General features: G+C 38.8%; 1 protein-coding gene across 2 annotated transcripts in view; it reads right to left on the reverse strand.

Annotated features, from left to right (window-relative positions):
- Window positions 1-13,973, reverse strand: part of CDH12 (cadherin 12) — an 896,151-nt gene that overhangs the window by 83,122 nt on the left and 799,056 nt on the right. The window lies entirely within an intron of this gene.

The following is a 13,973-nucleotide window of genomic DNA, read 5'->3' on the forward strand; positions in this document are numbered from 1 at the left end:
GTTTTTTTCTTTCCTAAATCAGTAAAGTACTTGGTCATTTGGGAATGTTAAAACTTTGTTTTGCCTAGAGCCAACTGCTACGCTAAATAAACAGGGAACTCTCTTCTAAACTATTCTAAAGCCACTTTTTAAAAAATCACATAACCATTATTATGAAGAGAGGATTTGAAACTACTTCAAATGTATTTACAAATAGGGAGATTTACATCATTTAGGGCAGTGATTGTATGGTGGTCAGACATAGAGCTAAAATGGGAAGGTCCAAGTTCAAAACACCATTCAGCTGTAAAGATTTTTTGATTATTTTGAATGAAATCACTTATCCCCAACCTATTTCAAAGGACTGTTGTGAGGATGGAAGGACAAAACCATTGAACGTTCATTGGTCATATATAACAAAAGTGAAATATAATTATTACACACCCAAAAGAAAAACTGAAATGTGTAATCTATTTTTATTTCTTGGTGAGATGGAAACACTGTAAAAGATTTTAAAGTCTCCACATTGCTGTTTTGTAGGAGGAAGATCTCAGAGGCTCAGGATATGCTTTTTCAACCAGGCAGTGGAAGATTTAGTAAAGCTTTATAACTATGAAAATATATGGAACAGCAATATAAAGAGCTGGTAAAAATACTCATACCATGTTGTGAAGATATATTCCTGCAGTCAATTCAAACATGAGTAATGATACAAGAAAGATCTGATCTAGAGCAAACTTTTTTTTCTTTTCAATTTGCAGTGTGTATACCAGGGTTGTCCTATATATCTATATATTAAATAGTAGCTGCTGCCTTTATCAATATTCTAGATGCTAGAAACAAAGAACAATTTTCATCTGCTGCTTTGATTTCTCAAAATACTATGAATATGTATTTCCTCCTCCTTTTTTTTTACTCCAGATGTAACAGTCTACACATGAACAGCTCAGCCATTTCTGATTATAATTTATGAAAAGCTGTATATATGACTCACAGAGGTTAAAGAAAGAATGATGCATTGATTTACATTTAGTCGTGAAATGCATACTTGGAAGCACAAAACATCCAACACCATTTTGAAGATTATTATTAGATATCCGGATATTTTGGGACAAACTCCTGACTGCAATTTGAGTAGACCTAATGGGCAGTTTTTAACATTGTTTCTCAGGAATTCTTGTATATGTTAAATCTTGATTATGCTATATGATTTCTCAAATGTTGTTATTCTTTTTCTTTTTTCCAAAAGATACACCTATTGCTATCATCAGATACTAATGTATTTTCTGAGCACAACTGAAATAAATCTTGGGTCTGGCTACTGTCTTTCCTCTGTACAAACTTACTTTAAAAATATATCCAAATTGTTTCTCAGCACTCAGAAAAGAGTAGAAAACACTATTGCTCAGTGGAATAACATATTTTGTGGATAAGTTATCCTTTATGCAATTATCGGCATGTCTTTCTGAAATCTTTTTCAGGATGAGCGCTGTATATGACTTTTGAGTAGTAGGCTAGAGACTCACTGTAGAACCAAAAAAAAGGGGGGGGGGAATTGTGGATGAAGGAACCAAGACTAGACAGAAAGGACAGAAATAATCCTACATCATATGCTATGCATTTTATTTTATTGAAGCAATGAGCATGATTAATCCAAAAATATATAATAATCATCCTCTTGCTATATTAAAAATTACCAGTATTAATTTCTGAGAGGCATTTCAAGGCATTTAAAAATTGCTTGTGATCTTGCACTTCATTAGGTACAGCCGTGGTATTGTCAATATGAGCAAAAAGGTTTGAATAAAGCACTTTATTCCTCTGCTTGTTAATTATTAAATATGCAATTTAGTGAAAGTTCCCAAGAACAAATGTTTAATTTCTACCCAACTTCCACTTATGGGAATTTAATACTAAGTAAACTTCATATAGATCAGAGTTGGACAAAAACTGCAGAACCAGATTTAAGACAAGATTCACTAGGCAGTGACAGAAGATTTTGGATTATACAGTGATACCTCATCTTACAAACGCCTCGTCATACAAACTTTTTGAGATACAAACCCGGGGTTTAAGATTTTTTTGCTTCTTCTTACAAACTATTTTCACCTTACAAATCCACTGCCGCCTCTAGGATGCCCCACCTCTGGACTTCTGTTGCCAGCAAAGCATCCGTTTTTGCGCTGCTGGGATTCCCCTGAGGCTCCCCTCCATGGGAAACCCCACCTCCGGACTTCTGTGTTTTTGTGATGCTGCAGGGGAATCCCAGCAGCACAAAAACGGGGACTTCGCTGGCAACGGAAGTTCAGAGGTGGGGTTTCCCAGTGAGGGGAGCCTCAGTGAAATCGCAGAATCACAAAAACACAGAGGTCCGGAGGTGGGGTTTCGAGGACTTCGGTGTTTTTGCGATGCTGCGATTTCACTGATGCTCCCTTTGCTGGGAAACCCCACCTCCGGACTTCCGTTTCCAGCGAAGTGCTCATTTTTGCGATGCTGGGATTCCCCTGCTGGGATTCCCTTGCAGCATCACAAAAACACAAAAGTCCGGAGGTGGAGTTTCCCATGGATGGGAGCCTCAGGAGAATCCCAGCAGCACAAAAACTGATGCTTCGGCTGGCAAAAGGGGTGAATTTTGGGCTTGCACGCATTAATCGCTTTTCCATTGATTCCTATGGGAAACATTGTTTCATCTTACAAACCTTTCACCTTAAGAACCTCATCCCGGAACCAATTAAGTTTGTAAGACAAGGTATCACTGTACTTGGGACACAATTACCTTGTAGAAATATTTTTATCAATTTAATAATACAAGGTTCTTATAATTCAGATACATATTAAAGTATGCTGTAGATGCTGTGGTGGCACAGTGATTAGAATTAGAACATGGTAATCACTTATAAATAAAATCTGTTAGCATGTTGCTAACTTTACTAACATTATCGTAGCATCTTTCACACTGCCTTAAAGTGCCTATAGAGGAACATTTGTATTTGCTGCAAAATTCTCTTCTTAAACAATTTAATATAGGTGTACATAAAGTAATCCCTTTTGAATGGTTATTGCTATATATTGCATCCCCATGTGATAAGGAAAAATTGAGATAAAAACAGAGGCTAGAATCTGTCTATCATTGTTCTGAGTTCTTGAAACATGAACAGGAGTGATTAAAACAAAAATCATGTTTATCCCACTACTTTTCATTTAGAGAATATAGAATAGAATAGAATAGAATTCTTTATTGGCCAAGTGTGATTGGACACTCAAAGAATTTGTCTTTGGTGCATATGCTCTCAGTGTACATGAAAGAAAATATACATTTGTCAAGAATCATGAGGTACAACACTCAATGATTTAATATAAATTGCAAGGATACAAGCAACAAGTTACAGTCATACAATCATAAGTGGGAGGAGATGGGTGATAAGAACAATGAAAAAACTAATAGCAATAGTAATACAGCTTTAGTGAATAGTTTCACAGTGTTGAGGCAATTATTTGTTTAGCAGATTTGGTGTTTGGGCAGAAACTGTCCTTGCATTGGACGGGAAATGAACACTGGACACCAAGCTCCCTCCCTCCCTCTCTCTTTGTGTGTGTGTGCGTGTGTGTATGAAAGACAGAGGAGGAGAGAGAAAAAGGAAGGGAAGGTAGGAAAAAGGGCTTATTCTTGGATGTTTTAAAGCTATAGCAATTTTCCTTTGTTTTATTCTGGTTTAATTTTAAAAAGTAGGAAAATAATCAAGGCTGAAAATAATTTTATATCTGAAACTGAGCTCTTTGCATAGAAGAAAATGATCTTCCTTTATTTCTCCTTATTATTATGTTATTATTAAAATATTTATAACTCATCCAAATTAGATTTCTCTGATTATATTTTTAATGCAGGCCTTCTTGATTTCTGCATTAGAGTAACTTTATGCATTTCTAGTTTGCTCAAAATTACAATTTAATGATCTGTATCTAAAAATGCATGGAAAGGAGTTGCAAAAATAGAATAGTTGACTCCATCTATCTATCATGCCATAATGGAAGAATGTCCACATCTCAAATAATAAACTATTAGTACAAAGACATCCAGATAACATTTGAAAATGCCATTTTGGTAACTAAGTTGGAATAGGACCAATCTTTTTAGATATCGTTATGAAATTACCAGGAGCTGGAGAGAAGGGGTGTGGTCATCTACCACAGCAACATGGAGTTTCTCATGCCCCGTGGGAAACCCCAAATCCCCATCATTTGGAGATGCTGATTCCGTTTGGAACCAGCCCAAATCCTCCCTGTAGGGGAGATGAAGAAGGGGATTTGATTGGCGAGAAGATAAAAGAGCTAAGGGAAAAAAGAGCTAAGCAAAAAAGAATTTGTTTTATAAGAACTCTTTTTTTGATTAAAGGGCAAATGATATAAGGAAAGGTGGTGGAGTGGCTAATTAATATCAGAAGTGTTCAAGTGACACTGAATAGACTTGCAAAGCTATAGCTAAAACCCATGTTGTTGGATCGTTTTATGGACTTAAAACATGGACTTAAAATAATTAAAAACTTTTTTCTTGGATTTAAAACAAACCTAAAAGAAAATTGGTAGAAAATTTATTGGTTTGAGATCTGAATACTTGCGTGTTCAGCTGTGACTTGTTTGTTAAGCTGTGACCTTGGAAAAAGAAACTATTTGGAGTGTTGTTTTTTCCCCCATTATAAAATGTGATAAAGAAGAAATGAAAGGAAATATTGTGAGCTTTGAGTTCAAACTTTGAATGAAGTTTGGGGGGGAAAAAGAAAGCTACATTATAGCTTATATGTATAGCTATTATTTTGTATGAGATATTAAATTTGTCAAAAGTACATATGAATTTAGAGTCAAATTTAGGATTGTTAAATGTTGATAGGAGTTGATTAACTGATTGAACGTTAATTGGGTTTAGAGTAAATATAGAAAAATGAATATTATGTATTTGAAAGTAACAAAAGTTGACATGTATTAATAATTATTAATTGGTTGAATGTTAATTGGGCTTGGAGTAAAATTTTAAAAAATGGAATTAGTAAATGTATGTATGTATGTGTATGTATGTATGTATGTATTTGTGTATGTGTATATATCTCTGAAACTTATATGGGAAGAAACCCAAATATGTCACAACCTTCATACCTCTACCCGTGAAAATCTATGAAAACAAATATATATATAGTACTATCAAGAGGGAGATGAAAAAAGTTTGAATTTTTTTTGTTCTTATTTGTGTTTAGGTTTTTTTTATAATATAAGGGTACAGTGGTACCTCAAGATACGAACCCCTCGTCTTACGAACAACTCGTGATACGAACCCGGGGTTCAGAAAAAATTTGCCTCTTCTTACAAACTTTTTTCGAGTTACGAACCAGCGTTCGGAGACTGCTGGGAAGCCGCGCGGCTGTTTTAAAAGGTGACAGCTGGGCGGTGGGGCTTCCCAGAAACCTCCCGAACGCCGGTTCGTAATTCGAACAAAGTTCGTAAGAAGAGGCAAAATTTTTCTGAACCCCGGGTTCGGTTCGGGAGGTTGCTGGGAAGCCCCCCAGCCCGGCTGTCACCTTTTAAAACAGCCGCGCCGCTTCCCAGCCGTCTCCCGAAGCCGAACGCAGAAGTTCGGCTTTAGCGTTCGGCTTCAGGAGACAGCTGGGAAGCGGCGCGGCTGTTTTAAAAAGTCGCAGCCGGCCTGGGGGGGCTTCCCAGCACCCCCCTAACCCCGAACCCAGGTTCGGGGGGGTGCTAGGAAGCCCCCCAGGCCGGCTGTCACCTTTTAAAACAGCTGCGTGGCTTCCCAGCAGTCGCCGAAAGCCGTTTTTTTGTGGGGTTTTTTTGGTTGCACGGATTAATTGACTTTACATTGTTTCCTATGGGAAACAATGTTTCGTCTTACGAACCTTTCGTCTTACGAACCTCCTCCTTGCACCAATTAAGTTCGTATCATGAGGTATTACTGTATTTAGTTTTTAGACAAATGTATAAAGAGTGGAAGGAGGCACTAGGGCTTAGAGTTTAAGATGTTAGAGGTATTTTTTGTATTAAACATTTGAAGGAATATCAATGATGAAATTAAATTAGAAGATTATTGCTTTACCTGGATGACAAAAGTAGAAAGTTGGCAGCAAAGTAAAATGATTTATACCAAAATTAAATAGGTATAAACTATTATTTTTTTTTGTAATTCTATATCGTTTACTAACACTATATTGCCTTTTATTGTCCTGGAAATAGAAGGTATACTGTATGGTATAAATATATGTAATTTTTTAAAAAATTACCCCCCCCCCAAAAAAGAGAATTTACCAGGCGCCAAGTCTGTCTTAAAAAAGATTGTACTGTAGCTTTAAATCCATGCAGGCAGGTTTTGTAACTGCAAAGATCAAGCACTTATAGTTTTCTTTCCAATGTCCTTGATGGTAATAGAGATATCCACCTTAATAATTATTCTGCCCATACAACTCCCAGAACTTATGGGAAAATATAACCTCATGTCACAAAAAATGGCTCATATCAGGAAATGTTGAGCATTTTACCATTACACTTGTAAGACTAATTCAGTCATTGTATGCCTAGTATCTGGGGATAATAAAACAGAGTGTTTAACATGGGTCACTGTGGGAAGTGAAAACGGTAACTACAAAGAGTAGTTGTAGTAGGACTTCATTTCTAATTTCCTTGCTCTAAGTGAATAATGTATCTTTCCTGAATAAAAATATTTAATATTCTTCTCTGTGCTCCCTGACAGATAGACAGAAAAACATCCAATCTATACTAAGCATATGTTCCAACTGCTGCATATATTGCCCATGTTTATTCATGTTGCTCTGATGTATATAGCAGAAAAGGCTGTTCATAGACTATGTCTAACAAACTATTTTTTAGCTTCTTAGGTTTACCATATTTAGAGAAAGATCTTTAAATCATTATATTTATGGATGCCTCTAACGATTTGAAACTGTCTTGACAAAGCAATATTTTTTAAAGTGGGAAAGAATAATCTAGTTCAATGAGATGTTCAATCCAGAATTCCTTCCCTACCTTCATATATTATTGAAATCTTGCTACATTTGAAAAAACCTAGGTGTAGTCCAAATCCTTCATAAGCCTAAAGAAAATTTCTTTGGGTGGGTGGAAGATTCAGGTATCTAATTTAAAAGGACTTGCATGTCAACTGAGGGTCTTGCTAAATAATATATATTGCAGGGATAACAAAAAGAAGTAACACTCTATCAATTGTTCATTCAGAAAAGCAAATGATTCAAAATAAGCTCTTCCTTACAAGGATAAGCTTGTAAAAGCAATCCTATGAATGTCTATTCAGAAGGAAATCTAATTTATTCAGATATGCTTGTAATCTAAATCTTCAGCATTGCTACATAGCAAAGGGAATTTACCGCAATTGAGCGACAGATGTAAAATAAAATATTCAGAAGAAGAATATTGTTTGTAAAGGAGAATCACTTGAGATTCTTTTTTACTTCTGAATTAAAACAAAACATATGATGCATTGGGATCAGTAGTGGGTTCTAAAATTTGTTGCTATTGGTTTGCATGCATGCATGATACCTTTTCTGGATGAGTGCTCAGGGATGGAGCTCCATTATTGCTACCCCACTGCATCCCCCCCCCCCGTCCGGGCAGTAGCCCACCCCTGCCCTTATCCTACTCTAAAATGAAATGTCCAGAGACATTTCACAAGAAGAGTCCCCCACCCCTCTGTTTTCAAAAGAATACCTTATATCACTAGACTTGAAATTTTGGGATTAGACAATTTAGAACTATGCCACCTTCGACCTGACCTAAATATAGCACATAAAATTATTTGCTACAATGTCCTGCTTGTCAATGAATATTCAGCTTCAACTGCAGCAATAAACGAGCACATGATAGATACAAACTTAATGTAAACTGCTCCAAACACACTTGCAGAAAATAAGACTTCAGCAATAGAGTGATCAATGACTTTATGGTTTGTTCCCCAAACTCACAAACCTTTAACCTTAGACTGTCTACCATTGATTTCACCAGCCTCAACAGCCTCTCTCCCACTCAGCATACCACATGGATACCTAGTTATTAATAAAGGCAGAGGCTCCCAGGGAGCATTTCTAGCCTCTGCTATGGTCCACTTCCTCTTTTCCTCTTTGAGGCTCTGTGGCAAACCCTTCAGTGGGATGGTGGGGGCTTCCCACAAAAGTGTGCTGGGCTTTTCTGGCTTTCTTGGTAAGGGGGAAGGATGCATGGGAGAACTGAGAGAAATTGGTCCAATTTTAGCATTTATGAGGAGATAACCAACCCATAACACCTCCCTCCCCCTGATGCCTTCTCAATCTGTATGATTGAAATTCCTACAGCATCTAGCCAGCATGTTCCCTTGCAGACTGTACTCTTCAACTGGGTAGAAATTTTTGCTGGTATCGCTTGCAGGGTTGCAAAGTTTGATAAGACTGCAGATAGCATATGATGAGATTTATTATCATTAATAAACAAGCAAGCCACTCCCAGCTGGTCACATGACTATCAAGCCATAGCCACAAAATAAGCCATGCCCACAGAGCAATAGTAAAAAAATTAGGAACCCACCCTGTTATATCTGGCTAAAACAAGCAAACTAATCGCTGATTGGCTCTGACATGGCTAGCTGTAAAAAGCCGCCAAAAATAAACGACTGTCTGAAAAGTTCCCACACTAAAAAAAGGTATAAAGAGGGCAATGGACTAGCTGTTTCCCTTGTTGGAGTTTGGTGTTACAGAAGATTGTGGTTGTTCTATTCCTGTTACGAATAAATCACTTTGTAAATTGAATCAGTCTCCAGTGCGCTGATTTTACAGTGGTGACGAGGTGATCGAACTCCCACCGGGCAAAATGAACTCAGTTATGGCTCAGGCACCCGCCTTCTACAACCCTGATCTCGAACCATGGACATCGTATATGTCAAAATTCTGCATATTTATGCAGGCAAGCAACCTCCATGATGCCATTCATAATCATGTTTACATTTTTTTCTGTAATTTTATATATGATTGGAAAAATAAAAGAAAACGAATAAGCACCATGTGTGGTCTTTAAATAAAACACCACACATGAGGAGTGGGAATAGAAATAGATGGTTGTACAACATTTGAACATTAATACTGATAGACCTAATGTCATTCAGAATGTGCAATATTCATACACATCAACTTATTGCCTTTCCAATTTGACACTATAATTATCCAAACATAAGGTAGTGTATGGGAATGTGAAACTTCTTGAGAAAAACTGAATATGACACATACTGAATTACTACTTCACCTCCTCAAAGCCAGATGTACAATAAAGAGATCTCTCCATAACATCACAAATGCCCCTTCCCCCTAATATTGTGTCTGAGAGGAGAATTTGGGGAGAATTTTGCCATAAACCTCAAATCACTACTATTGTGTCAGAGAAATTTTAAGGCTAACAGTGGTTTTCCCACAGAGTTTGGCAAATAACTTCACACTTCAAAAACAGAACACCATTCTGAATGAGTCACAAAAAACAAATATCGTTGTCATTTCTGATTGGGATAACTGACTGCAAGGATACCATCTACATGATCAAATGTAGATCATTTTCTAATCTGCTACAGAATATGAGCTTGAAGAGATCATTTGAAGCAAGATTTATTGTATGCTAATAAGGAATGATTAAGAAATATTACCATTTTTTAGTGAACCAAGTTGACTCATGTTTCCTGGATTAATTTATAGATTTCAATGCTATTACATATTCCTTCCCCTTCACACTTCCTAACGTTCTGTACATATCTAGTTTCTCTGGAAATGTTCAATAAAATGCACATTAGGTATGTTTTTTAAAATTTATCAATTGGTTGATATTAGATTTTTTTAAATGTTGGCCATTATTAATATCACAATCTTTAAAAAATTAACTAAGACAGTTATAATAAATCAATAGCAACAAAAAAAATGCCCAATTTGACATCAACCAATGTAATATTTAGCAAAGGGTTCCCTCCTGGTTTCCAGATTCTAATTTTGTACAGTTTTAAAAGTATAAGATTTAACACAAATATATGCAGACAGGGGAAAGCTTTTAGCATAGGTGTAAAAGGACCTTTTTGAATTCTCCCAAAGATAAAATGGATACTGATTTTCCCACTAATTAGGATTTCCAGAATAGATTCAAAGCAACTCTTGTAAACAGTATATTACACTACTAAAGCTTAGAGGATCTCAACACATTATCTAAGTCAAGTAACTAAAGATGCATTGTCCAAAGCTGCTAAAAATTATTCCTGACTGCTGTCTTAGTTTAGGAAAACAAAGGAAGACACATATCATCATGCATCCCCAAGCTTTATGTCAGATCTTTGAAAAAGTATAACTGAATCCAAAAGAAAACGTTTTGGCCTGCCAGCGGTCCGTGCGGCTGATACCTAATTCCAACAGTAAAGAGTCTGATGTTGTGATGTGCCAGCTGCCTGTGTAGCTGGCACCTGAATCAGACAGTGAGGAGGCTGGAGAGGTCTCTCTGCCAGAAGTGGAGATTCAGCTAGTCTCCAGAACCTCCAGAAGCCCACATCAGTGATGAGGAATGAGGAACCTATTCTTAATGCACATGCATGCAGAGCTGCCAAAAGGCAGGAATGGTTCCTCAGGAGGAGGTCTCCTCAGGAGTAAGGCTTGGAGCTAATTGGCCACTCCTCTAGCCTATTTAAGGGACAACAATGAAGGACCCAATTTGTAAGAAACAACTTTGTTCATATTCCTTCATGTCTTGACTCCAAAAACGTCTGATCGGCTCATCTTCTCTCTCTTAGCATTTTTCCTGCAAATTGCTTTGGGGCATTTTGCCAACCACCATAAGATTGCTGTTATCTACAAGACTGTATACTCAGAATTGAGTAATTATTTTGTGGACTCATGCTGCCTGTTAATGAAGTTGAATTAACAGCCAGTGTTCAGAAAATACTGCTTTAAACTGTATTTGTGTTTGACAACTACTAAGAAAGCTCATTAGTCATCCTTAATTAGTAAACTAAGATTTGTATATTCTTTGTGTGTGTGCGGCATTCTTTGTGATCCACAGCTGGGGCAGAACAAAATATGTTACTTCTCTACAGTTATGACCCCACACCGTAGTGTGTTCCAAAAACTATTATTACTAGTTCACATTCATGTGCGAAGGAACTTCTCCACATGCGTAGAAGCATCCTAGATGGGTGGATGGAGCCTTCCGCCACTGCCGCTACCAGTTTGCAGAACTGGGCCAAACCAGGAGCAACCCACAGTTGACCCACTTGATGAAGTCTATTTCTGTCTACATTCAATGTAATTCTGTCACTGAACCATTGAAGGATACAAAACTCACATCTGAAAATGTTACATAGATGTGAGTGTCCTCAGCCTAGGGATAAAACTCACCTTCATGTTTCCTGATGATTTCCTAAGCATCTTTATGTAGATATTGAACCATTTTATGTGCAAAATTGACTCTGAGGAACATTGTATTATATCACTGTTATAACACGCAAAACACTTTTTGAGAGGCACCTGTCTCCAAGCAACATCAGTTGCAAGGCAGAAATAATGACAGTAAAGAATTGCCTGGCAAAGTATTCCAGAATATTTTTTTTAAAAAAAGGGTAATACAGTTGATAATATTCACATCTTTACTGTTTTTGTTGACTGGAACAAGATCCTGTGGCCAAACAACTGGAAAGGATTAGTATTTATACTGCCAGAAGAGAGATACAAGAAAATCATTCCTTATATACATGAAATTTTATTTCAAACACCACAAAAATAGAAACTGCGGGTGAGCTTCTCAGAAAAGAGAGAAAGAAAGCGCCAAACATGATGACAGGAATGCCAAAAGTAGAATTCAGAAAGTATGGACAGAAAATGCAGTCAAAAAGCTAACATCAGATGGACAATGGACAGAGAAAAATAATTTATAAAGGATATTTATTTTTGTTTCCTTGACTGCAGTGAACTATTTGATTGTGTAGCTCATACAAGGGTGTGGAATTTATAAAACTAACTTTAACCCTAATCTGAATATTCTTTTCAGAATAAAGAGAATAACATTAGTTCAGAATAGGGAAGGGAGTAACACAAGGATGCATATTGTTCTCATATTTGTTTAAATTGTTCAGGGGTGTACTACAAGCATGACAGAATTGGAAGTAATAGCATATAGAATAAAAAATGGAAGTCAAAATACTAACATTTATGAAGATAATGCCACTTCGTTGATTAAAAAAACTTAAAATGCTCATTACTGTAAAAAAAAACACACCTTAATTAATGAAAAATACAGAAGGTAAGTAAGCCTGCATTCAGCTCTTACTAAAAAAAGCTTGAGGTTATGGACATTTGTTCAAAAAGTTATCAAGAACTAGGCCTGATTTAATGGTACGTAACTAATGAAACGTTAGCATTTGGTTAGAAAAAGGCATATATTTTATGAAACTGTACCCCGGAGGAACGAGGGCGTCGGCGGGCAGCTGGGTTGTGCTTCTATTGTGGGGCCCCGGGACATTTTGCTGTCGTTTGTCCCCACAAGAGGCAGAGCACAGTGGCTGCCGTCGTTCCCGTACCCTACAGTTCTCCCGTGCTTCCCATGGCGTCCCCTGTGCAGTTACAGGAGACAACCCCTGGTGTCCCCGTCCCTGCCCTGAACTCTCCGATGGCGGGGCCTTCGTCTGGATGTCCTCCGTCGCCGGAACGATCGGGAAATGAGGGGGGCCCGGCTTGGTGGCAACATTAGGTCGGGCGGGGATCCCACTTTCTTCTGACTCCACGACTCCCGAATTCGGACCGTTTCGACACCTGACGCTTGCGGTGACTCTGCATATCGCGCAACGGACTCGGACTTACCCTGCGTTGGCCCTCGTGGATTCGGGGGCGACGACGAACTTCTTAGACGAAGCCTTTGCCCAACGTCATTCCTTGCCCCTTTGTCCTGTTACCCCGCCATTAACTGTGGAGACTATCGATGGGCGGGTTTTGCTGGCTGGTCCCATCCGTTTCCAGACCCTGCCGGTGCGGATGTGCATCGGAACTCATGAGGAGGCCCTACAGTTTTATGTTACCAAGGGGCTTCATTTTCCCCTCGTGTTGGGGTTGTCATGGCTGCGTGCACATGACCCGCAGGTGGTGTGGTCTCAGAACCTGGTCACATTCTCCAGTTTGCAGTGTGTGGACCATCACCGACATGTGTGCGCAGCCCACGGCCCAGTAGTTCCCGCAATTCAATTACCCCGTTGCCTCGAGGAGTTCGCCGATGTGTTCAACGAAAAAGAGGCGGATCGGCTACCACCTCATCGGACGTATGACTGTGCTATTGACCTGCTCCCTGACGCCAAGCTCCCGGCTGGTCGTTTGTACTCCATGTCCGAGCCGGAGCTTGTGGCTCTCAAGGAGTTTGTGGAAAAGAATTTGGCCAAGGGATTTATTCGGCCATCCAAGTCCCCTTTGTCTGCCCCTGTTTTGTTCGTGAAAAAGAAAACAGGCGATCTTCGCCTCTGCTGTGACTATCGCCGCCTTAACGCCATCACGGTGCGGAATAGGTACCCCTTGCCCTTGATCCCTGAACTCATGGACCGGTTGCGGACGGCAACGGTATTCACCAAAATCGATTTGCGCAGTGCGTACAATTTGGTCCGGATGCGGGCCGGGGATGAGTGGAAGACAGCGTTTGGCACGCGTTATGGCCACTTTGAATATACAGTGATGCCATTTGGCCTCACCAACGCCCCGGCCGTGTTTCAACATCTGATGAACGACGTGTTCCGGGACATGTTGGACCATTTTGTGGTGATTTACCTTGATGACATTTTAGTGTATTCCCCGAACCATGCCTTGCATTTGAACCATCTGCGCCGGGTCCTGCTCCGGTTGCGGGAGCAGCAGTTGTATGCCAAGCTGGAGAAGTGCCAATTCTTCCAGACTACCGTCGAATTCCTTGGGCACATTTTGTCTCCAGGTGGCATTTCCATG

Source organism: Erythrolamprus reginae, chromosome 3 (assembly GCF_031021105.1).
Source record: "Erythrolamprus reginae isolate rEryReg1 chromosome 3, rEryReg1.hap1, whole genome shotgun sequence".
In the NCBI taxonomy this organism is placed as follows: Eukaryota; Metazoa; Chordata; class Lepidosauria; order Squamata; family Dipsadidae; genus Erythrolamprus; species Erythrolamprus reginae.